The 26,110-nt window shown below is 36.7% G+C and overlaps 1 protein-coding gene and 2 long non-coding RNA genes across 10 annotated transcripts in view; 1 reads left to right on the top strand and 2 right to left on the bottom strand.

Moving 5' to 3' along the window:
* The window catches only part of LOC136027226 (RING finger protein nhl-1-like), a 147,321-nt gene extending 146,834 nt beyond the window's left edge, over positions 1–487 (bottom strand). For all 6 annotated transcript variants that reach the window (XM_065704279.1, XM_065704278.1, XM_065704273.1 and 3 more), the window contains exon 1: positions 262–487. The gene's annotated coding sequence lies outside the window, so the exon portion shown is untranslated. The remainder of the gene's footprint in view (positions 1–261) is intronic.
* The window catches only part of LOC136027230 (uncharacterized), a 78,999-nt gene that overhangs the window by 40,375 nt on the left and 12,514 nt on the right, over positions 1–26,110 (top strand). The window lies entirely within an intron of this gene.
* Positions 13,567–26,110, bottom strand: part of LOC136027229 (uncharacterized) — a 173,023-nt gene continuing 160,479 nt past the window's right edge. For 2 of the 3 annotated variants that reach the window (XR_010617545.1, XR_010617546.1), the window contains exon 5: positions 14,546–15,991. This is a non-coding gene — a long non-coding RNA (uncharacterized LOC136027229). Of the gene's footprint in view, positions 14,513–14,545; positions 15,992–26,110 lie in introns of those variants that run through there. The other variant, XR_010617547.1, reaches the window with a different exon arrangement.

Here is a 26,110-nt window from a genome sequence, read left to right on the forward strand (position 1 = left end):
AAGAAGTCAATTAACTAGAATTTTACCCTTTAAAATACCGTCCCGGGACATACTTTAGCCTGTAGACCCATCCCCGAAAGTTTCATTTTCCTAACCTATACCCTTTCCGAGATAGCAAGAAGTCAATTAACTAGAATTTTATCATATTTTGTTTCATTTCATCAGCCGTAATCGAACTTCACTTCCCGAGTGTCTATTATATAACCGATAAGTACGCAACGGTATTCCTTGGCTGTCACTCATTTAACTTGTAATTCTTACCAATATGAAATCTCTAAAACATTACGAATAATCCAGTCACTGATTGCATGGTGCGTAAACACCTCACGAAAACAACAGAAAATTACATCTTGCAACTGAAAAATCTCATAAACTTTGAAGTATAAGAGACACACATCCGAGCAAAATGAACCAAGGCAGTGAGGAACATGCCACTGTGTCGCTATTTTTGTCTTGGCGGCTAATATTACCTTCCTCTTCGAACTGTTGTATCAAATACTGTCACCACGAGATTTGCTCGAGTGGAAATGAATAGATAAGATTTAGCTTGACATTGATAAAGACTGTAACATAGAATCGTTACATACATAGTTCCCCAAAGCCACTTTACAGTTATAATATAAAGATAATCAACGGCAACTTAACTGGATGTATTATGAAACTATACAGGGGTGACGGGAGGAGGATGGTGAGGAAGAATACTTCTAAGACCCATCTAAGGAGGGGTCTAAGATGTGCCATTGTTCCTCTGTTTTGAATTAGTATGTAGGTGTTTTAAGCAAAATTCAACAAAATGCATATAAATTATATACCTGTCAATATTTTTTCTATAAGACATCTCACACTAAGTTGCTCTGAGAGGATTTAAGCTACTGTGTTTAGACATCGTTCTGTTGTTTAAAACGACCACTGAATATTTCTTTCAACAATATTGTATGCTAAGTATATACGAGTTATATCACAAAGTTATATCGAACTGTAGTAAGGAGCGACCCGGCTCAATAGTAATAGAAACTTTAAAAAACAGAATTTTGATACCAATAGTTACATCAAAAGAATTGCATTTTAATGCTCATTTTAAATATATAAGTTTCATCAAGTTTAGTCTTACCAATCAAAAGTTACGAGCCTGAGAAAATTCGCCTTATTTTAGAAAATAGGGGGAAACACCCCCTAAAAGTAATACAATCTTGACGAAAATCACACCATCAGATTCAACGTGTCAGAGAACCCTATTGTAAAAGTTTCAAGCTCCTATCTACAAAAATGTGGAATTTCGCATTTTTTGTCACGCATCACGGATGCGTGTTTATTTTTTTTTTTTTTTTTTCCCAGGGGTGATCGTATCGACTTAGTGGTCCTAGAATGTCGCGAAAGGGCTCATTCAAACGGAAATTAAAATTTCAACTGCCCTTTTTAAGTGACCAAAAAATTGGAGGGTACCTAGGCCCCCTCCCACGCTCATTTTTTCCCCAAAGTCACCAAATCAAAATTCTGAGATAGCCATTTTATTCACCATAGTCGAAAAACCTAATAACTATATCTTTGAGGACGACTTACTCCCCCACAGTCCCCTTGGGGGGGGCTGCAAGTTACAAACTTTGACCGCTGTTTACATATTATACTAATGGCTATTGGGAAATGTACAGACGTTTTCAGAGGGATTCTTTTGGTTTGGGGGGGGAGAAGTTGAGAGGGGGGTTAAGTGGGAGGATCTTTCCATGGATGACTTTGTCATAGGGAAGATAATTTTAATGAAGGGGACGCAGGACTTTCTAGCATTATTTAAAAAAAAAACAGTGAAAAAATAAATATGAAAACTTTTTTCAACTGAAAGCAAGGAGCAGCATTAAAACTTAAAAAGCGAACAGAAATTATTACGTATATGAGGGGTTCACCTCCTCGTAATACCTTGCTCTTTTCCCTGAAGCATTTCTAGTAATTTCAACTATTTATTCTACGGCCTTTGTGATTCAGGGGCCATTCTTAAGGAATTGGGACAGAATTCAAGTTTTAGTGTAAAGAGCGAGGTGTTGACGAGGGGGTGAACCCCCTCTTATACGTAATAAAACATACGAATATAGAAGTTCGTTACGTAAGTTAATTCGTAAGTTACGTATATTTTTCATTAATGAAAACGCTAGTAAAAAATTAAAAGTTCTAGTTGCTTTTTAAGTAATCAAAAATTAGAGGGCAACTAGGCCTCCTCCCCCGGTCCTTTTTTATCATATATATATATATATATATATATATATATATATATATATATATATATATATATATATATATATTGACACTCCATTATCCTTTGTTGTTTTTTTTTCCGTAAAGTGAAAAGCCCTTCATTTTTCTTTGAAAAACTTGTTTTATGGAAATTTTTTGTTCTAAATTAATAATTTATCGAAGGGTGGAATACCTTTCGTGTTTGAATATAAAACAAATAAATAAATAACAACATATTGAACTCTTATGGCTCTTTAATGCAGGCAACGCTACAGCATTTCCTCTGAATTAAACAGGTGAGTAGAGCTTTCAATATCGTTTTTAATGAACATCTGAAATTATCCATCAGGACTACGGGGGACTATCCTTGGGAAGTTTTTCGTGAGGAAGAATTTCCCACAGAAAGAAATTTTCCATGAGGGTTTTTTTTTGGGGGGGGGAGGAGAGATTTTACTCGACAAATTTTCCGCGGGGAAAATTTCCAGCCACGGGCAAATTTTTGGGGGAAAATTTTCAGCGGGGTAAACGCCTAGACTCAACTAATACTATATGTAAAAGATAGGCAAATTGGTCAACTTACAGTTGCTCAACTATAAGTTGAGTAACTTACAAATTGCTCAACTCAGGTTAACTATCCACAGAGGCATAGTTATTGGGCCTTCTAACTATGTTGAATAGAATGGCTATGTAAAATTTGGTCGGTTGTCTTTGAGAAAAAAGAGCCATGGGAGAAAGGCTAGTTGCCCTCCAATCTTTTTGCCCACTTAAAAGGGCACAAAAACCTTTGATTTCCGTTCATATGAGTTATTTTCTGATCTTCTAGAGCCATTGGTTGGATACGTTTACCTCAGGGAAAAATAAACAAAAAAATTAACACACACTCGTGATCTTTCTCCTGGCAAAAAAAAAGACAAACACAAATTTCCAAATTTTTTGGATAGAAGCTTGAAACCTCTAAAACAAAATTCTCTGATATGTCGAATCTGATGGAACAATTCTCATTAAGATGATTTAAATTTTTCTGGGTGTTTCCTCCCTTTTTCAAAAAATTAGACACATTTTCAGAGGCTCTTCGGTTTTGATGGGTAAAATTAAATTTAATGAAATTTATATATTTGGAATCAGCAACAAAAGGTCAATTATTTTTATTTATCTGTTCTTATCAAAATTACACTTTTCTGGCTTCGGGTACTATTGGGCCGGTTACTCCTTGTTTACAGTTCGTTACAGCAAACTCTTGGATCAACAAATATTAAAAGACCTACAAAAGTTCAATGGGATTCTGGTGAAATCTTAGCTATTTTGCAAGCCCTTTTGATTGTAGCTTGTCTTCATAATCTAAATGTTATTCCCTATATATCGATTTTATTAGTTCTATGCTATTTATTTTACTAATATGAATAAGTTTTCGTAAAAATATTTTTTAAAGAAACGTAAGCTCCCTTACTATTAAATAAAACGGCCGCACAGTCTTATAACAATGGAGAATTAAAATTTTCTGCATTTGCTATGAATAAACAAATGTAACTTATAAAAATAAGAAATTAGATTAAATCCTCACATCAAGCATCAAAATAAAAATACACATTTGAAACAACGAACTGACGAAAAGAACTTTTGAATGTAATCTTCAAGCCGATGGGAGACATAAAATTTTGTAGCACCGTTTGTGGATGTCCTGATTCTTTTGCTTGTTTCCCTCTAATCTTTCTTAACTCGTAAAAAAGGCACTAGAACTTTACATATTCAATATAGTGGGATCCCTCTTAAATTTTTAAGATAAACTCTTCTTTACAAAATGCACAATGGAAAAAATTTAGCGCTGAAAATACAAGGCTCTTTACTATAGACAAAACTTGAGCTTTACGTTTGATATGCACGGGTCGGCACTGCCAACTCCTGAAAGGGTTCATGGTACTATTCTTTATTAACGGTGCTGATTACAAGTCAATAAACATCCTTTTGGATGACAAAAAGAAAGAAAACATTAGCTGCTAAATCTTCCAGAAATAATTGTTTGCTGAAATTACTGTCGAACCAACTTAGCTTCCGAAACACTTTGGGAATACTCGGTACATATTTTAAACGGTTTGGCAAACTCTTTAGCAACGCAGAACGATATCGCAGCAAATCAAATGAATCGAAAGTCATACAGCTATAAGAATGGGGAGCTTGTTGAAGAATATCTTTTTGGTACTTTGTCCCTTTGCCTAGGGCACAGTCAATATTTGGCTACTAAATTGAATTGCGGCTATTGAACAGAAGCTAGAAGATTTAAAAGAACCCAAGCATTGATACTGAACAATTTCATCTGCTGAGTTGATGAAAGAAAAGAAAATAATCATTTCCATTACCTAAAACTCTGGAATAAAGGGATTTTCCACGGACATCTAATAGTCTTTTTTGACGTTGCTAAGAGCTTAATTGAAGAATAGGTCCCAAATGACCTCTTTCCAGTAGAGAACACCTATGAGGTTGGATAGAACAACTTTTATTTTCGAAATTAAGCTCTTTTTCAATGTTTACTCATTTGGAAAAAAACACACTAAAGAGACACGTGGCATGAGCAAGTTATTGCTTTGGAAGAAGGAGACCCATACTTTCAGTCGTTTTGCCTGAAACAAACTTGAATTTGTCTGTTATAATCTTCAATTTAGGTTACATCCTCTGTCATCTCTGCAAAACACCGTGGCCTTTTACTAGTCGTGTGGTAAGCACGGTGGACTTGCAATCCTATGTCCTACAGGATGGGGGTTCAAGTTCTGGTGTCACCAACTATTGGGCTTGAGAGGGGGGCCAATGAAGTCACTATTTAAGCTCATTCAGAGTTAAGCAAGCTCCAAATGGGTCCCTCGAGGGATGCGGGAAATGTAAACTGTATGAGTGTGCGAACGAACAGAGTGGATAGCCCTCAGCCCTCTTTTGCACTTCTTTATTGAAAGTAAATGAAAGAGAGAGTAGTACCATCGGTACTATCAGGTCAAAGATGTCAGGTCAAATGAATAAGGCAAATAGTCCAACCACAAAGACACAAAACTTGCCTAAGATCCTTTGATTGATAATGTACAGTTTGCCGGTGCTTTACCCTGTTAAAGAACCCCCTCTTGTGTTTCTGCAATTTGGGTATTTTTCCTCATTTCTTACGGAAGTTGAGAAACGGATGACATCTAAACGGACCTTAAATTAGAAGTGGTGCCTTTGTAAAATTAGGCTACATTTTTTACTGGACCTTTAACTTTTGCCTCGGCTTGTGTTTGTCCTTATGAAAGACATGTCGCCAATCCTTTGTTCCTTTTAATTGTTCAGATGGTGGGACAAAAATTTCTTTTGCCTCGGCTTGCCTTTTGTCATTATGAAAGACATATCGCCAAACCTTTGTTTCTTTTAATTGTTCAGGTAGTGGGGCAGAAACTTCTTTTTCTTCCAACGATTTATCTATTCTAGGTTTTTGATTCTCAAAGGTATGTCAGGCATTGATGACCTTATCTATGTCAAAATTCAAAACCTAATAATCATCGCTATCATTTTTAATTACTTTATTTCGTTTTACCTCCGCTTCTCTTTCGTCATTATGAAACGCATATTGCCAAAACTTTTTCTTAACAAAGGTATGGTAGGCACTATTGGCTTTATCCAAGTCAAAATCCCAAACGCAATAATCATCGCTACCATTTTCAATTTTGACACGTTTTGATTCTCGCTGTCCGGGTAGATTTTCACAGACTCGCTCATATGTTTGGTGTCGCATGTCTTCTAACTGCGTGTATATTTGCTCTTCATTTTCTTTTTTGACTCGCTCACTTGTTCGGTGTCACATGTCTCTTAACCGCGTGCGTCTTTGCTCTTCATGTTTATTTTTGACATGCCATCACTTTTCTTCTAACCGCGTGTGTCTTTGCTCTTCATTTTCATTTTTGACCCGCTCACCTGCTGGGTGTCGCATAACGTGTTTCTCTGCTCTTCATTTCATTTTTGCACGCTCTAATTGTCGTTTTCGTATGTCTTCTAACCGCCCATATCTTTGTTTTTCGTTTTCATTTTTGACACGTTTTTGGATTTTGATTACTTCAGAGAATTTAGCAATGGCTCTTGCTTTAGCTGTCCGTATTAGTGTTGTCGCAATTGATGATCCAAGTTGTCGATTTTCACATCTTATCGCGTTTGATAGTTCAGATGCTGGTTCCAAAGAATCAGCATGTATAATAACTGCAACTGCAAATTTTCTTTTTTAGGGCCTTCCAACAGTCATTATGTTTTATAAATATAAATATGTCATTTATATTCCTTGTGTCCCGGTCGTCATTTGTGTCTCGGTGTCCCGGTCTGTGTATACATTCGTTTTTGAATTGGTCTTTTTTTTAGTTTTTAGTTTTTTACCTTTTTTTTAGTTTTTTTAGTGATACCTCATGATTCTAATGATTGCCCTTGAGTTTTGTTGATGGTGATTGCTAATCGAACATTCCCTGTGTCCCCTTCGTCATTTATATATCCCCCTGTGCTCCCCGGCGTCCCCGTTGTAGTTGTGTCCCTCTGTCCCGGTCGTCATTTATATTCCCTGTGTCCCGGTCGTCATTTGTATTCCGGTGTCCCGGTCTGTATATGCATTCGTTTTTGAAATGGTATATGATGAAATGAATTTTTGTATTTTTCCCCTTTTTTCTTTTTAGTTTTTTTTTTGGTATTTACTTTTTTTTAGTTTTTTTAGTTTTTTTTCTTTTTTCTTTTTATTTTTTTTTATTTTTTTAGTTTTGTTTTTCTCCTTTATTTTTCATTTTTTTTCCTTTTTTTCTTTTTTTTTAGTATTTTTAGTTTTTTAGCTTTTTTGGTTTTTATATTAGTTTTTAGTTTTTTTTTCTTTTTAGGTTTTTTGTAGTTTTTACCTTTTTTTTAGGTATTTTAGTTTTTTTTACTTATGTCCTGATCGTCATTGTGTTGCGAGAGCAACACTTTGGTTTTGTCGTGTTTTTTTTTTTTTTTTTGTTCCTAGCACCCCGATTTCAGCTTATTCCTAGAAAGTGGTAAGGGTCTAACCTCTGCGGTTTTTACGGAAAGTGTGGACCTTAGGCCGGATTGATGAATATGACTTTACATTTTGGAAAGCTTCGTAGAACTCTTGCCTGGGGCCAAAAAGGATGGTTTTTGCTTGTCCTTGAGCCAGAGCCTATAGTATGTGAAGGGAAGAGGAGTTGTATAGCCTATGTCAGAGAGGACTATCTGAAGTTATGCAGCCAAGCTTTCGTTTCATCAAACCATGTTTCTGCTTTCGAGTGGAAAGCTCCGTTCTAGCAGGCAAGCAGGCAGGAACCAGTTTCAAATTGAAGATGGACTAAAATCTATAAGTGTTAAATATATGCGACAGTTACCCTGCCCCACAGCCAATATATCTTCTTTGAGTGATAAATAGAAAAATTTAGAGAAGCAAAAAAGCGGCATTTTCCCACGGGTCCGAAAGTGCTGCCATCTATTGTTTCTACCCATTTCTGTTCGTGATTTCAGCTGAGTTTATCATTCGGTTTTTCGCACTTGGGATTGCGGTAGAGAAATGGTATCAGATATGCCTCTTAAACTTTAAAAGTTCTCTCATTGCTAAAGAAATTAGAGTTTATCCTTTGCTCCTTTCTAAGTGATGACGTTAGAAAGTTGGCCTACGGCAAAAAAGTCAACTTTTGAACTAAGACAGATAGATTTTTTTTTCGACGGCAGTCGATAGCTTTTGATGAGCTGATCAAAGTATATCTCATCCATTTTTTGTACAAAAATTCCTTCATGAGATATACCAGTTTGAAAGTTTAAAGGGGTTGACAACTTCAGTAGTAAGGTACACACTGAAACCAAAAATAGGCCGATACCAATTGTGAGACATATAGGGGAGTTGTAAGCAACAGTCGGCTGTTAGCTCATAATCATCCTCGGCAATGATAGGTTCTCAACTCTTACTAGTTGGTGTACCTATTTTTTGTTTCCGTTGTATTTGATGGTAAGACCAATTTGGTTCCAGTGGTAAGACATGTAGGGGACTTGTAAGTAATAATCGGCTGTAAGGCTACAATCATCTTTAGCAATGAGGAGTTTGCAACTTTTGCGAGTTGGTGTACCTAGTATGTATTTTAGCATCCTTACAGATTAACAACTTCAGCGTTTAGTCGCAGCGAGGAAACAAAACCAAAGTGTTGCTCTCGCAACACTTTACTCGGTGAAGCCGAGCAAAGGTTGCCACAACACCTCACGTTGCCCATGCAACGTAGATCTAGTTTATACTCCCTGTGTCCCGGTTGTCATTTGTGTCCCGGTGCTTGCCGGTGTCCCGGTCGTCATTTGTGTCCCGATGTCCCGGTCTGTAATTTCGTCAGTCGACAAACATGACGTCAGTCAACACACAAACATGACGTCACCCGACACACCCACACACACACAGAGACAACTTAATTTTATATATATAGAAGATTGATGTTTTGGAAACTCAACAATCTTATCGATGCTATGCAGGACATCATATAAGAAAATACTTATATGATTTACTAATATAGTACATGACGTCATTTGCAAAAACCAAAATTAAGGCTCTTAACGAATTTTCTCAGACTTCTCACCTATCTAGATCGTCTTTTAACCGAGAATAAATCCCAAGATACAGATTTTTCCAAAAAAAAATGGAGCCATTTTCGACAACATACATACATACACAATTATTATATAGTTTGACTCTTTCTCTCAATTCTCCTTTATAAAACAGTAAATAACTTTAGCGTAGAGAGAGGGGCGTTGAGGAGGGAACAGTCCCTTTCATACACAGAGTAATTTCTGTTCGTTTTAGGTTTTAATGTCGATCCTTACTTTCGGCTAAAAAAACTTGTTTTTTTATATTTAATTTCTGGACGTTTTTGAATTAATGCATGTTTTTGGCTCTCCGCAAATGAATAATTAAAAAAAAATTTGCGCATTAATTTTTTTTGCTAAATGGCTTTCTCATAGTTTTGATCAGACAATTTTGAGAAAAAGGGTGGGGGAGGAGACTTAGTTGCCCTCCAATTTTTCGGTTACTTAAAAAGCCAACTAGAATTTTTAATTTTTAACGAAAGTTTCTATTAGTAAGAAATATACGTAGCCTACACATTAACTTACGTAACGAACTTCTATATTCTTATATTTTTATTATGGTTATGAGGGGGGTTTTCCCCAGCGTTAATACCTCGCTATTTACACTAAAGCTTTAATTTTGTCCCAATTCTTTAAGAATGACTCCTGAATCACAAAGGCTGTAGAATAAATAGTTGAAATTGCTAAAAATACTTTAGCGTAAAGAGCGAGGTATTTAGAAGGAGATAAACCTCCATATGCGTAATACTCTCTGTTCGTTATAAGTTTTAATGCTGGTCCTTACTTTCAGTTGAAAAAACTTTTTCATATTTATTTTTTCTTTTTTTAAATAATACTAGAAAATCCTGTGCCCTCTTCATGGAATTTCTCTTCTTCCATGACCAACTCCTCCAAGGGAAGATCTTCCCATGTAAACTCCTCCCCTCAACCCCCCCCCCCAACCAAAAAAATCCCCCTGAAAAGGTCTGTACACTTCTCAATAACCATTATTATATGTAAGCACTGGTCAAAGTTTGTAACTTGCAGACCCTCCCCCGGGGCTGTGGGGGAGTAAGGCAGCCCCAAAAACATAGTTATTATGTTTTTAGATTATGTTGAACAAAATGGTGATCTCAAAATTTTGATCTGTGGACCTTGGAAAAAATTAGCGTGGGAGGAGGCCTAGGTGCCCTCCAATTTTTTTGGTCACTTAAAAAGGGCACTAGAACTTTTAATTTCTGTTAGAATGAGACCTCTCACAACATTATAGGACCACTTGGTCAATACGATCACCCCCAGGAAAAAAACAACAAAGAAACAAATAAATAAATTCGCACCTTCTGGCAAAAAATACTAAGTTCTACATTTTTGTAGACATGAGCTTGAAACTTCTACAGTAGGGTTCTATGATATGCTGAATTTGATGGTTTGATTTTCATTAAGATCCTATCACTTTTAGGAGGTGTTACCCCCTATTTTCCAGAACAAGGCAAATTTTCTCAGGCTCGTAACTTTTGATGGGCAAGACTGAATTTGATGAAACTTATATATTTAAAATCAGCATAAAATTCCAATTTATTTGATTTATCTATTAGCATCAAAATTCCTTTGTTTTAGATCTTCGTTTACTATTGAGCCGGGTCGCTCCTTACTATAGTTCGTTACCACGAACTGCTAGATACAAAACATTCCCAGAGTGCTTCACAGTTGTTTGAATTGTGGTTTACCATATACTTGTATTCATCTTGCTCGTGTTAATTCTCTTTTCGATCGAAGTGTTTTTCTTTGGTACCCTCAATAGAGATTGATCAAATAGACCACCTAAGAAGAATGCACGCTTATTTGTGTTTTCTGAGGACTAATAATTCAAGAGAAACACTGAATGGTAAAGAAGAAAGAACAAGTGTCACTAAATAGAATGTAAATGAAAATTATTTTCTATTTATGTTTTTTTTTCGTTTTAGAATATGAATAAATTGATAGATAGATAGACAGATAGATGTATTCACACAAAAGCCCAATTGGGCCATGATGACATACACGAAACAAGTGAAAAAATACAGCAACAAAACATGAAAAGACACTAAAACTAGCTATTTAAGAAAACCATCACGATATCTCATACCTACCCGGCCGAACTTTCCGATATTATTTATATTTAAGTAACACCTACTTCTCAGAATTTCCAAAATCCAATCTCTCCCCCGACCTCCCTACCAAATATTTCAAAGCGCAGCTCACTCAACTCCCTACATTCCTCTAAGAAAATGCTGCAAATTCTCATCCCTCTCTTCACGCATAGGGCAACTGTAAGGAATATCCCTCAATCTATTTCTTCCTAAATATTTCTTACGTTCTTCAAGAGGCATAAAATTCCCCTTATATTATCCATTTTAAATCTTCCGGGGCCAATTCCATTTTTAGGGTAATTTCTTCGCCCCAGTTCTCCTTGACCTTTGCATATATCCCAAAGGACGACAAGGTGGCCCTCTCAGCTTACCAAACCTGGACTTCCTGAGATTTTAGCCTAGATTAGATAATGTGTCAGATTAGTCAATGTGTCGAGTCTGCACACACGCAGCAAGCAAAAGTTCCGCTCGGGGACTGACAATGACTCTCCCTTCATTTATATCCACAATATCGGTTCAACATCGTCTTTGACTTTATGCTTTGTTCTCCTGTGTTTACTCCTCCTGAACCATTCCATGTCAATTTTTTTTTGGTGCTTCTGATCATTTCTCTATCCTGAACAGTTTTGCCATCGATAGTTCGAAGTCTCAAAACAGCGGGAAAAGTTGCAAATGGTCAGTAAAGAAGGAGTGGAGTAAGACCTATAAAGTCTTATGCGCTACTGTGCTAGACAAAACGCTTTCAAAAATCAAGGTACCCTTCCAGTTACTCCAGCGGACATCCAGTCAACCCAAAGAAGAAAAACAAATCCTCTTAAATGTCTACTGTAGAGAAATAACGCACGCTCTTCGTTGTCTCTTCACAATGATTCAATAGCCGTTTGGAAGTTTGTAAAGCGGAAGGCCGGTATTGTGCCGCTTAATCAAGCTGCTCCTACTGACGATGAGCTGGTAGAACACTTCAACAGAGAGTTTGCCGCTCCGAATGATAATCTCGAAAGAAAGTTCAACCTAGAGCTCGATCAGGCCCTCGAGTCCCACAGTTGTGATCTTGAGTTTTGTCGTGGCAACCCAGAAAATTCGCTACGCGATACTGAAACTAAAGAAAAAAAATTCTAGCGGTGCTGATCGGTTATGTTGTATGCATCTCGTTCGCGGGTCTCTGTCCCTTATAATTTGCACTCCATGGTCCAGAGTGCATCTGTCTATTATGAGGTTGTCGACTAACGGCTTCAATAGAATTAGTGGTCAATGATTCAAGTTGTCCACATTTTCTAAAAGAAATGGAAACGTACTTAAAGGGCTTTGGTAGGAATAAGCCATGCATCTGCTCAAAAAAGTCCAAGGCCCAAAAACTAGAAAACTAATTTTACCAAATAAAATCAAATACATATTTCTGCACAATCTTAGTTCTTACATAATAGGGGAAAACACAAAGCAATAAATCAAAATATAATTTTTTTTTAACGGAATATTCCAAAATGTTTACCCGACTCGACCAAGGGGACCTTAAACCATAGAATTACTCTATCCTCAAATTTGCTGCTATTTTGACATTAATACTTTTCTTGTGTAATTCTAGAATGGAAAGTTTTCCTCCATATGTTTCATTCCATAAATGTATTTCAGTATTCTATCCAATACGCTATCAATTTTCGTAGAACCTAACATAAAATATTGGTCTAGTTTTCTTTCAAATAGACAGGAACATTGACAAGCCGGAAGGTACTGATTAACAAATTTTGTTTTTCCCCTCTTAGTCGAAACGCACGAATAGGGTATTGCTCCATTCTTGTTGAAATCATTCAGTCTATTACTCTTTAGTCAACTACCCGGGGATAAAACTAGTTTTTTTTATCCTTCAATCTGAGATTGTAACATACATTCTTCTTGCAATAGTTTTCGTATCCCCTTCTAAAATCCCCAATCCCAAGGCCGTTAAAGGCGAGACGGATCTTTTTAATAGCCTGAAGAAAAATTCGCATACCAAACATATTTCCTCTTTCTAGTAGAGCTCCATGATTTTATTATGTACTAGTGTATAAATGATTAATAATTTCTTTGAATAGATCTAACGAAAAGTAGTTGACTGACAGCCTAGTTGTCTAGAAAATCAAAAGTTAATAAGAAAAAAATTGAATTTTTTTCTGTTATCTCTAAAATATTCCTAAAGAAAAATTAGTAAAATTCAAAATCTTCTGTCTAAGCAGCTATTCTTAACATAATTTTTCCCTGTGTGGTTTTATCGAACCTATGGTGACCCTATGATATCAAGAAGAGGCTGCAGTTAGAAGAAAAGCGGTAATGAGATTTAAAATATTCAACCGCGTAGCCGTGCCTTGGCCCAGCGGCATAGCCCTCTATGGAAAATCATTTTCCTAGACGGAAAACTCATGTAAGATTGATTCTGCGTAAAATACCCCCCCCCCCCGAAGATTTCCCCGAAAAATTCCATCTTCGTTGAAAATTTTTCCGGGAAATTTTGAAATTCTTATTAGCATGTTTTCATTTGAAAAAGACTTTAGTTTTCACATCGTTTTTCAAATCATGCTGGAAATTTCCCCTCCGTAGGAAAGTTTACCCGGAAACCCCCCAGCCCCAATGGAAAGTTGCTCCTGTGGAGGATTACCACAGGGAGAATTTATTTCACGCAATTTCCCCACAAAAATTTTCTCCATGTAAAATACCCCCCGGACAATTTTAACCCCACTGAAAATTTCCTCAGAACATCCCCACTTGTAAAATTGAGTCGACAAAGACACATTAAGATAAAATAAAAAAAGGCATATAGTAATTATGGCAAATTCCCATAGTGTAAAGTTTCTACTAGAAAATTCTCCCGACAAACTTCCTTCCTCACGAAATATTCTACCCGTGGACAATCCTCCCAAGTACAAAATCCCTATCCCTAAGAAAATTGCCTTTATACTTCCCATTAACAAATATAATATTTAAACAGTGGGCAAACTGCGTAATTTACAGACCTTTCCCCACGGCTAAGGGGGGTCATGTCATCCCTAGAGGCATATTTATGAGACCTTCAAGTATGCTGACTCAGATGGCTATCCAAAAATTTGGTTGGAAGACTTTGAGGAAAAGAAAACGTGGGAAGGGGTCTAGTTTCCCTCCAATCTTTTTAAATTCCAATCTTTTTAAACGAAAATTGAACGTTTAAGGGCACTTAAAGATTCAATTTCCAATCGAAGGAATCATCTCTTTACCTTCTAAGGTCAACGGTTCAATAAAATTACCAATGTGAAGAAACAACAAAAAACAATCAAATAAATCAACACGAATCCATTATCTTTTTTCTGGCAAAAAAATGCAAAATTCCACATTTATATATATAACAGCTTGAAACTTTTACAGTAGAGTTCTCCGATATGATCAATATGATTGGGTGATTTTCACCAAAATGTCTCGACTTGTTGGGGTTGTTTCCCCAGTTTTCAAAATTTTGGGAAATTTCCTCAGGCTCAAGTGGGGCTTGCTGATGATGACTAGCAATTGTTGAGTGATTCTCCCATCTCTTTCGAAGAGATAACTGTTGCTTGCTTAAGCTGCAGAAAAGTGGAGTCTGAAACCTACAAAGCAAAGCTCTTCTAAAAAGGCAAAAATAAAACAACAAACAAACAGGCAAGCCCAATATCAGAACACCCTGCCTAAGAGGGCAAAATAATCCAGCTACTATATATTCTATAAATATATATATGTGCCCTTTTTTTTCTTCTGCGGCCTCAAGTGACGCAGCTGAACATTTTACAAACCGTCTAAATTTTCCAATAGGAAGCTCCGTTCTAGCCCTTAAACAAGTCCAGTGAGGCAGATGATATTTAAGTTGTAACAATGGGTTTTCTATGCAATTTACTTTGACCCGCAGGCTAAACATCTGCTTTCAGTAATATAAGAAAAATTTTCAAAAATATAAATTTTATAAATTCTGAAGTGGTTTGACAACTTTCCAGAACCAGAACAGAACTATATATTCAAAACAAATAAACCCAGTTTTTAGATCACAAGTTTTACTGCATTTTTTAGTTGGAGGGCCTACAGCCCCCCGCTGGTAAAGAATGACTGCGGTTCAACAAAAGGGCAGCATACCTAGCTTTTCAACAAAAGTTCAGGAAGAAGAAGAATAAGGTTATGTTGAGGGCCAGTGACCTTTTCAGAATTTATATTTTTTACTAACACTCCTAATTCTCATCTTTTTGCTAAAGAGCATAAGGTTTAAGCATTTTATGGGCTTGAGGTTTAAACATGCCTAACTTTCTGTTACAAGTTGGTAGTAGAGATAAGTGTGTTACCTGGGTTACAACTCCAATAATATATAAGTACTTATATCTACAATGGACTCTTCTTCATCAAAGGTGAAACGTATCTACTTTTCAGCTGAATTTTGGCATTACATTAATTAAAGCGTTATTTTTTTTTAGTCACTGAGTGGCAATTCAACAGTATCATGTAATTAAGAAATTTGGCATGAATTCAATCCCTCTTCCCTGTTTACCCCTCTTAGACAAGGGGGGTTTGGAAGGGGGGTTTGGTTCTACTCCAGAATTACTTAATTTTGTTTAAATTGTTTATTTTCACCTTAGAATTAAGAAATGCGTTATTTTAGCGTCTGCAAAGATACACAAGAAGGTGGAAACGAAATTTACACATGCATTTCTTATAGTCAGGGCGCCAAGCTTGTCTATCTTGCTTATTGCAAGAAGGGGGTACGACGGAATGGGCTATTCTGGAACAAATCCCAAAAGTTTGTTATGAAGACATTCTATGACCTTTGGGCATTTCTATCTCGTATTTGAGCAGAAAATCTTGTATTTGAGCAGAAAACTGCACCTCAAACTTTATGGAAGATGCATTTTCTTGTATGAAACACCAAAATATAATAAAATGTCAAGCTTCGGATAGTTCCATCCCTCACAAGCAAGAACCGTTGGTATTTTTCGAATCAGCATGGTCGATTTAGCGGGGGGGTGTAGGCTCATTCTCGTACCTGCACCATTCCGTCGTGGTATGTTTCACGTTTTTGTCATCTGGCGTTCGTACTATTAGCCAACCTAGAACGAAATGAAGCTATTATAGTGGCTATGAAGGGAAAACAGGAAAGAAGATTTGAATTCTGGCATGTGTTCAATTCAATGGGACTTGTGATTTCCCCCTATTGCTTCTTTCTAAACGCAGATCTCACTTACGATCGGATGTGATCATCCCTGTCGCTTTTCCTCTAGCCGCAGATTTCGTTGTCCAATATTTTCATTTAGGAGTCGTCGCGATACTTGTTGTCGCACATCTCATAGCCGCAGATCTCGTTTGCACTTCATTCTCGTGCATCATTACCCCAGACATTTTCTCTCATCTTTCAGCTGAGAATTTGGTAGGTAGGGTGGGCAGGAGGTTAGAGATGGCATGCACCTGCTCCTTGTCTCCAATCATTCAAACTCGGAATCATTTCATATTTCTAATTTAAAGATACGCTATCTCTCTACATTTCTATTGAAAAGATGTTCGTGGAAAAGTCAAACAATCAAACATCAAACAATGAATGAAAACATTCATTCATTGAATTAAATCGGTTGACCAGAATTTGTAACCGTTTATTTTATATGGACCATATATATATTCATGGAACACCGTGCGGCAATATGACCTTTGAAAAAGGGAGGCCATCTACATCAATTTTTGATAGTTCTAATTCTATCTTATCTCAGAATAGTTTTTATTAACTTTGATAGTTTTTTGAAACTGATAGTTTTTAATAACTTTGAATGTATGCACTTGCATTGCTGTCAATTTCTTTTTTAAACGTGAGGGTTAAATTGAGTCACTCTTTAGTTGCAGTTTATCATTACGAAACGTTTAATCAATTTTACTTTTCGCTCAAAATACTTTATGTTTTTAATTTAAGTAAGATAGTATTTAAAAAAAACCTGTAAATTCTGCAAAAGTAACAAATACGTTATCAAACAGGTCGTGGTAACGAACTGTATAGTAAGGAGCGACCCGGTCTAATAGCAGCCGAAACTCTAAAAAATATATTTTGCCATAAGACAAACCACGGATGCGTGTTTATTTGTTTTTTTGTTGTTTTTTTTCCGAGGGTGATGGTATCGACCCATTGGTCCTAGCATGTCGTGAGAGGGCTCATTCTATCGAAAATTAAACGCTCTTTTTAAGTCTTTTTAAGTCTTTATTAAGTTTTTTCTTCTTAGTGCCCTTTTTAAGTGATCGAAAAACTGGAGGGCAAATAGGCCCCCTCCCACGCTCATATTTCCCAAAGTCACCGGATCAAAACTTTTAGATAGCCATTTTATTCAGCATAGTACAAAACCTAATAATTATGTCTTTCGGGACGACTTAATCCCCCACAGTTCTCAGGGGAGGGGCTGCAAGTTACAAACTTTGACCATTATTTACATATAGTAATGGTTATTGGGAAGTGTACATACGTTTTCAAGGGGACGTTGTGCGTTTAGGGGGCGTGGCTCGGGGGGAGTGGGCTCTGTGGGAGGATCTTTCCATGGGGAAATATATCATGAGGGAAGAGAAAGTCCATGAAGGGGGCCCAAGGTTTTCGAAGAAAAACAATTGTCTGCTGGAAGCAAGGAGTAGCATTGAAATATAAAACGAACAGAAATTATAAAGTATATAAGGGGGTCTGTCTCCTCCGCAATACTTCGATCTTAACGCTAAAGTATTTTTAGAAAATTCAACTATTTATTCTACGGACTTTGTGATTCAGGCGTCATTCTGAAAGAGTTGGGACAAAATTCAAGCTTTAGTTTAAAGAGCGAGGTACTGACGAGGGGGCGAACCCCTATTAAACGTAATAAAAATATACAAATATAGAAGTTCGTTACGTAAGTTAATTCGTAAGTTACGTGCTAATAAAAACATTCGTAAAAAATTAAAAGTTCTTGTTGCCTTTTTAAGTAACCAAAAAATGGAGGGCAACTAGGCCTCCTCTCCCATCCCTTTTTTTCAAAATCGTCCGATCAAAACTATGAGAAAGCCATTTAGTAAAAAAAATAAATTCATATGCAAATTTCGTTTTAATTGTTCATTTGGCGTGACCCAAAATCAAAACCCACATTAATTAAAAACATCCATAATTTAAATAAAAAAATAAGTTTTTTTAATTGCAAGTAAGGAGCGACATTAAAACCTCGCTCTTTACACTAAAGTTTTTTATTGCTTTAAAGAGTAGAGTTGTGAGAAAGAGTCCAACTTTAGCGTAAAAATTTAGGCGTTGAGGAGGGGGCAACCCCTTTCGTATGCTGAATAATTTCTGTTCGTTTTCAGTTTTTAATGTGGAAAAACTTGTTTTTTTTTTTATTTAATTCCACAAAGGCCAGGTCTTTCAGTACAAAAAATGTTCATTGTTTCGTTTGTTTTTTAAGGGTCTGTCTTCTTAGGGGAAACAATCTATTCATTGAATTATTGGAGTTGGAAAATGTTTTGAAAGAGAAAGCTTTATTCGTTTTCAAAGTTGCTATCTCCTTCCGGAGTTCGAAAACAATATAAATTTCCAATATAAAAACTTGTTTGTTAAAAATGTGGAGAAGAGAAAAGTAGTTTTAATTGAATGAAAAGGATTGCCGTGACTGCTTGTCGAATAGCTTTTAACCTTTTTCTCATACCCAGCTTACCCGTTTGGTTCAATGCCAGTTTCCAAAATATGAGAACAGGGTTCGGGGAAAATGGATATTTACAATTGCAATAGTAATATTAGATCTGGCGTTCAGATAATAAATATTGCTTTGATGCAACCTATGATATCTAAGTGAAATTAGTTTTTGTAGTATTTCATATTCATAGGCTATATTTTCATTTCATTCGATCCAGTCAATTTAGCCAACGATGTGTATATAGCTCATCTGTACTTTCTATCATCCTAATATGGATTTAAGATCAGATATTCAAGTTTCTCTTTATTATTTTGTGTATAAAACCTACAAGATCAGATACTTCTTTATATCTAGAACTACATATAAATATCAAGAGCTAAGAGCTCATATGGCACTTGTGAAGAGGTCAGAAGAGCCAAGAGCTCATATGGTATGAGCTCTGGCAAAATTCTAAGAATCAATAGATAGCTTTAAAAGGAAAATCAGAAGCTTAATGCCGGTCGGGATTTAAAATAAGAGCTCTGAGTCACGAGGTCCTTCTAAATATCAAAATTCATTAAGATCCGATCATCCACTCGTAAGTAAAAAAAAAACAATATGGGTATGTTGGTTATAAAAAGGGAATATAAGCAATATCTTGGAAATGGCTGAGGAAATAAAGTTGAATCTTTCAGGGAGGGGGTATTGAGGGTGATCGAAGGGCAACCAGTACCATTACGCGTTTAGATGTCCCCTATCATCAACACTGTTTGAAACTGTAAAAAGCAATTATCAAAATATTCAAACGGTCTAACAACAATGGCTCCTGGGATACCATGCCTTCCAGGGCCTGGGGCCAGGATTGTAAATTATTAATTTTGGCCATTGTTTAAATGAAGGATTTATGATTAAGAAAAGTGGGAATGTTTTATTCTAGGTTTGTATTAAAAGGCTAAGGGTATTCAGGTTAGGTTTGGGGAATGTTGGTTTGGTTTGGTTGTTGTTGGTTAAGTTTTGTTCGTTGGGGAACTTTGGGGAAAGATACTAGGCAAACCCAGTTTATCAAAAAGGAGTATTTACAATATCTTAAGGATAGCTTGGGTATTAAGTTGAAACTTTCAGGGTATATGAGGGGAATGTCGAAGTGGGAGTGCCCTTCTCCAACACTTTTTTTAAACTCCAAACCCCAAAAGACATCCAATCAAAATTTTGAAATACCCTTCTCGTTCCAAAAAGCCTAAAGGTCAAATAACTATGTCTTCAGGGATGTCACAATCCACCAGTTCCTGTGGCGAGGCTTGTAAGTTATGTAGGTGCCCATTGCATAGTATGCCCAATATCTATGCCCAAAGAAGGTTGCCCAATATCTTAAGGATAGCTTGGGTATTAAGTTGAAACTTTCAGGATATGTGAGGGGAATGTCGAAGTGTGAGTGCCCTTCTCCAATACTTTTTTTAAACTCCAAACCCCAAAAGACATCCAATCAAAATTTTGAAATACCCATCTCGTTCCAAAAAGCCTAAAGGTCAAATAACTATGCCTTCAGGGATGTCACAATCCACCAGTTCCTGTGGCGAGGCGTGTAAGTTATGTAGGTTGCCCATTGCATAGTTGGACATTGAAAAAAGGGGCATGCTTGATTCTACGTCTCAAAAAAGTCTATGGTGTTAATGTGACTATTTAAAAAATGCAGAAGGAGATGTCAAAAACCAAAGCACACTAAATGCAGGGTGGTTGTTAAAAGGACACAACAGCAATATCTAAGGAATGACTAAGGGTATCAAGTAGACAAATTTAACGCACCTTCAGAGGGGTGCTGAAAACGAATGAGCCTAAATGAGCCTAAATGTCTATGGAACGGTTGAGGTTATTGGGGTTGCGATTAAAAGAGAATATTTAGTATAAATCCTACAATTGCAGAAGAAACAGCCGAGGAATCAAATCGTGCGAGAAATCTATATATATAAAAAAAATAAGTTGTATGTATGTTTGACGACTGACGTCATTATAAGGATTGAGCATTATAACGTCATGTATGTATTTTGTATGCTGGTGAACGACGTCAATATAAGTTGAAGTCATTATAAGTATATAAGGCTTAAATAACTATGCCTTCAGGGATGTCACAATCCACCAGTTCCTGTGGCGAGGCTTTTAAGTTATGTAGGTTGCCCATTGCATAGTTGGACATTGAAAAAAGGGGCATGCTTGATTCTACGTCTCAAAAAAGTCTATGGTGTTAATGTGACTATTTAAAAAAAATGTAGAAGGAGATGTCAAAAATCAAAGCACACTAAATTCAGGTGGTTGTTAAAAGGACACAACAGCAACATCTAAGGAATGACTAAGGGTATTAGGTAGACAAATATAACACACCTTCAGAGGGGTGCTGAAAACGAATGAGCCTAAATAAGCCTAAATATCTATGGAACGGCTGAGGTTATTGAGTTGGAACTTTTAAGGCATGTTGACAGGGACACTGAAGTGTGATCAGAGGAAAACCAGCCCCCACTTATTACCCCTCTAGATGCCACTCTCAACAACTAAAAATTTTGGATAAAAAATTGGGTGAAAAATAGTCAAAAGGTCTAATAATTATAGCTTTAAGATGCAATGCCCCCGAAAGCCCCCGGGACAAGGAAATTTAATTATACAATCTGTCCATTTTTTACTGTAGGACTTGTTATTGTAAGTGCTACTTTTTTTCCAATTACGACTCCTGCGATTGCTACTCCGACTACTTGCGACTGCGACTACTTGTGACTTTTACTGTGACTACTTAAGACTGCGCCTAATTGAAAAATTTTTGAGGGGATGTTGACCAAAATCAAAACACAATAAGTGCATTCTGGTTGTAGTTCTTTCAGGGGATGTTCAAAGGGGTACTAAAAAATGATCGGAGGACACCCAGCTTCTTCCCGTTGTGTCATTTCCTCTCTCTAACACCAATCTAAATTTTGAAGAAAAAAAAGTTTTTCAAATAGTCAGAAGGTCTAATGGCTATGCTTCTGGAGATGCCAAGCCCCCCAAAGACCCGTTATATGGGTTTTAAAATTACACAATTTGCCGGTTGTTTACATACAGGATTTATCATTAGGACAGGGGAAATTTATCAAATGTTGAGGGGGATGTTAAACTAAATAAAATGACATTTTTTGGCTCCAAGTTATGCAAAAGGTGTATCTGTAATATCTTAGGAGCGGTTAAGAATATTAACTTGAAACTTTCAGGACCACTATTGCTACTAATACTTTGACTTTTGCTATGGCTACTTCTGACAGAGACTACTTGTAAATGTGACTACCATCAAGTACAACTACTTAAGGCTGCAATTGCTTGTGACTGCAACTACTTGACACTGTGACAACTTATGACTGTGACTGCAGTTACTTGGTACATTGATACAAATGCAACTCGACAGATACTATGTCTACCTGCAACTGTGACAACTTGCAATTGCGAATGCGAATACTTTAGATTGTGAGTGCAACAGCTTGCGACTATGAATACGACAACTCTCGGCTACAACTACTACTTAAGACTGTGGCTAATACTATAAGTGCTGCTACTATTACTTTGATGGCAAGCCTGACTGCAAATACTACTTCAAGTCAAATAGCAATTGCGAAACATGTAAGCCTACTTAACCTGTTTTGATTTATATAAATCTATCTATATATAAAAAATAAGTTGTATGTATGTTTGAAGACTGACGTCATTATAAGAATTGAGCATTATGGCGTCATGTATGTATTTTGTATGTTTGTATATGACGTCATTGTATGTTGACGTCATTATATACGTCATTGGCGTCATTATTTAACGTCAATATAAGTATATAAGGGTTGCGATTAAAAGATAATATTTAGTATAAATCCTACAATGGCAGAAGAAACAGCCGAGGAATCAAATCGTGCGAGAAATCTATATATAAAAAAATAAGTTGTATGTATGTTTGACGACTGACGTCGTTATAAGGATTGAACATTATGACGTCATGTATGTATTTTGTATGTTGGTATATGACGTCAATATAAGTTGACGTCATTATAAGTATATAGGGCTTCGTATATGACGTCATTACAAGTATATAAGGGTTGCGATTAAAAGAGAATATTTAGTATAAATCCTACAACGGCAGAAGAAACAGCCGAGGAATCAAATCGTGCGAGAAATCTATATATAAAAAATAAGTTCTATGTATGTTTGACGACTGACGTCATTATAAGGATTGAGCATTATGACGTCATGTATGTATTTTGTATGTTGGTGAACGACGTCGATGTAAGTTGACGTCATTATAAGTATATAAGGCTTCGTATATGACGTCATTACAAGTATATAAGGGTTGCGATTAAAAGAGAAAATTTAGTATAAATCCTACAATGGCAGAAGAAAGAGCTGAAGAATCAAATCGCGCAAGAAATTTCGAGATATTATTCTTCATAAGCGAAACGCTCAGTTGGAAAGAATTGCTGAAACTCATCGATGCTACGATGCCCTACAATATCCTATCATTTTTTGGGATGGAGCTGACGGCTATCACTTTAATAATAAATCAATAAATCCATCCACTAACAAACAAAGGGATAAGAAATGCAGCGCAATGAGTTATTATTCCTATAGATTAATGTTCGTCACTATGAAGAATATCATATTTTAAAACGTCATTAATTGCTTCACCAATATATCATTGATATGTATGCAAAAATTGAATCAGAACGTTTGCTGTTTATCCGTCTGAATCAGACCATGCTCCGCTCTGAACAATACATTCATTTGCGAGATGCAATTGTAAATGACGGTATTACCACTAACGTTGGAAGATTAACGATTTTACCTTCGTCATATGCTGGCAGTCCCCATCATATGCATGAATATGCTCAAGATGCTATTGCGTATGTTCGTCTCTATAGTCGTCCAGATTTATTTATCACATTTACATGTAATCAATCTTGGGACGAGATACGGCAGCTTTTACTTCAAGGACAATCGGCGGTTAATAGAAATGACATTACGGCCCGTGTCTTCCGGCAAAAGTTGAAATCGCTGATAAACTACATAGTAAAACTTAAAGTGTTTGGGTCAGTGCGATGCTGGATGTACTCAGTGGAATGGCAAAAATGAGGATTGCCACACGCACATATTTTAATCTGGTTACATGATAAAATTACTTCTAATAAAATTGACGATGTGATTTCCACTGAAATACCTGATAAAAATCTCGATAAGGGCTTATATGATATTGTGGTAGAAAATATGATCCATGAACCTTGCGGTGCACTGAATGAAATGTCACCATGCATGGCCAAAGGAAGGTGCACAAAGCAATATCCTCGACTTTAAGTACCCAATACAACTACCGGCAATGATGGTTACCCACTATATAGAAGAAGATATATCCAAGACCGTGGTAAAACAGCAATAATTAAGAAGCACAACAGTACCACCATCGAAGTAGATAACCAATGGATTGTTCCATATTCACCTTGATTATCAAAATCATTTAAAGGCAATCAAATACACGTGTAAGTAAGTCAACAAAGGCAGCGACATGGCAGTTTTTGGCTTGCAGTCCGAAATCAGTGATATCGATGAAATCGTACAATATCAGGCTGGAAGATACATAAGCAGTAGTGAAGCTGCTTTGCGAATTCTTTCATTTCTGATACATGAACGAAGTCCAGCTGTTGTTCACTTAGCCGTACATTTACAGAATGGACAAGTGTTTATTTTTCCGGAATCCAACGTGCAACAAAGAGCTCTGAATCCACCAGATACAACGTTAACTGCTTTCTTTCGTTATGTCAAAATGATTCTTTTACAAAAAACTGCTGTATGCTGAAGTGCCTTCGCATTACACGTGGAATGATAAAAAGAAATCATTTGAACGTCGAAAACAGGGTAAGTCAGTCGAAGGCCAACCTACCATCTTCAAAGATACCACGATAGTAAGACTCTACACAATTTACCCCAATCAACATGAATGCTTCTTTCTCCACCTGCTTTTGGTGAATGTACCCGGTCCGACGTCCTTTGAGTATTTGAGAACTGTAAACGGTACTATTCATGACACTTACCGAAGTGCATGCCAAGCTCTGAACTTATTGGAGAATGACCAACACTGGGATAACTGCCGCAATGACTTGTGCGAAACGTCAACTCTAAGTCAAATTTGTGCATTGTTTGGAATCATACTAACAACTTGCTCTCCTTCAGCTCCTACAGAGTTATGGGAGGAATATAAATCAAAAATGGCCAAGGATATACTCCATCGAAAGCCGTTAGAGACGTCAGACATGACCTTTGATTTTACATGAGAAATTTATAACTATACTTTAGTTATTATTGAAGATTTGTGCGTATGTGTGGCAAACAAACCTCTTCAGGATTTGGGAATGCCTTCACCTAATCGTCACGCTACTGTTTCGACATTGTTAGATTTGGATCATGAACAAATTTACAACACGAATGATCTATTGTCGTATGTACAATATAATATTTCTAAGTTAACATCTGAGCAAAAAGACATTTATGATAAGATAATGCATTGTGCGAATAACAACGTTGGACAAATCTTCTTTTTGGATGTGCCAGGAGGTACTGGTAAAACATTTATGATAAAATTGATTCCGGCCCAGTTCGATGAAAAAATGACAGAGCGTTGGCAATTGCGTCGTCCGGAATAATCGCAACGTTGCTGCCTGGTGGAAGAGGAAGGGCGTGCGAAAGCAAAGGATAGCTGGCCCCCAACCCCCCATTGCACTTCCTGGCTGAAGAGCCAAGAAACGGATATCAGCACCGCGGATACGGACTGTAAAGTCTAATGCCGTATCCTTTACCTTTACCTTTTTTACCTGGTGGAAGAACTGCTCATTCCACTTTGAAATCGCCTCTGAGTTTGCATTCTACAGAAACTCCCACGTGCAATATTTCCAAATCATATGGGATAGGTAAAGTATTGCAGCAATGCAAACTTATTTTTTGGGATGACTGGACAATGGCACACCAAAAATCGCTGGAGGCTCTGGAGCAATCATTGCGAGATTTGCGAGGAAATTCGAAACCCTTTGGCAACACATTAAAATTGCTTGTTGGAGATTTCAGAAAAACATTACCTATAATACCTAGATCAACCCCTGCGGACGAAATGAATGCTTGCCTGAAAAATTATAATTTATGGGCACACGTAAAGACATTAAAATTAACTATAGATATGCGTGTCCTATTACAAAAAGATGACTCTGGTGAAATATTTTCAGATCAATTGCTGGCAATTGGAAACGGAAAGCTCCCAGTAGACTCAATTTCAAGACGTATACAACTGACAGCTGAATTCTGTAATTTAGTTACGTCCAAAAATGAATAGTTTGAAAAGATATTTCCGAATATTCTAACTAATTATAAAAATCATAAATGGCTCAGTGAAGGAGCGATATCGGCGGTTCATGTCTATGAACCGCCGATTGTCCTTGAAGTAAAAGCTGCTGTATCTCGTCCCAAGATTGATTACATATAAATGTAATAAATAAATCTGGACGACCAGAGAGACGAACATACACAATAGCCTCT

This window comes from Artemia franciscana, chromosome 5 (genome assembly GCF_032884065.1).
Source record: "Artemia franciscana chromosome 5, ASM3288406v1, whole genome shotgun sequence".
In the NCBI taxonomy this organism is placed as follows: Eukaryota; Metazoa; Arthropoda; class Branchiopoda; order Anostraca; family Artemiidae; genus Artemia; species Artemia franciscana.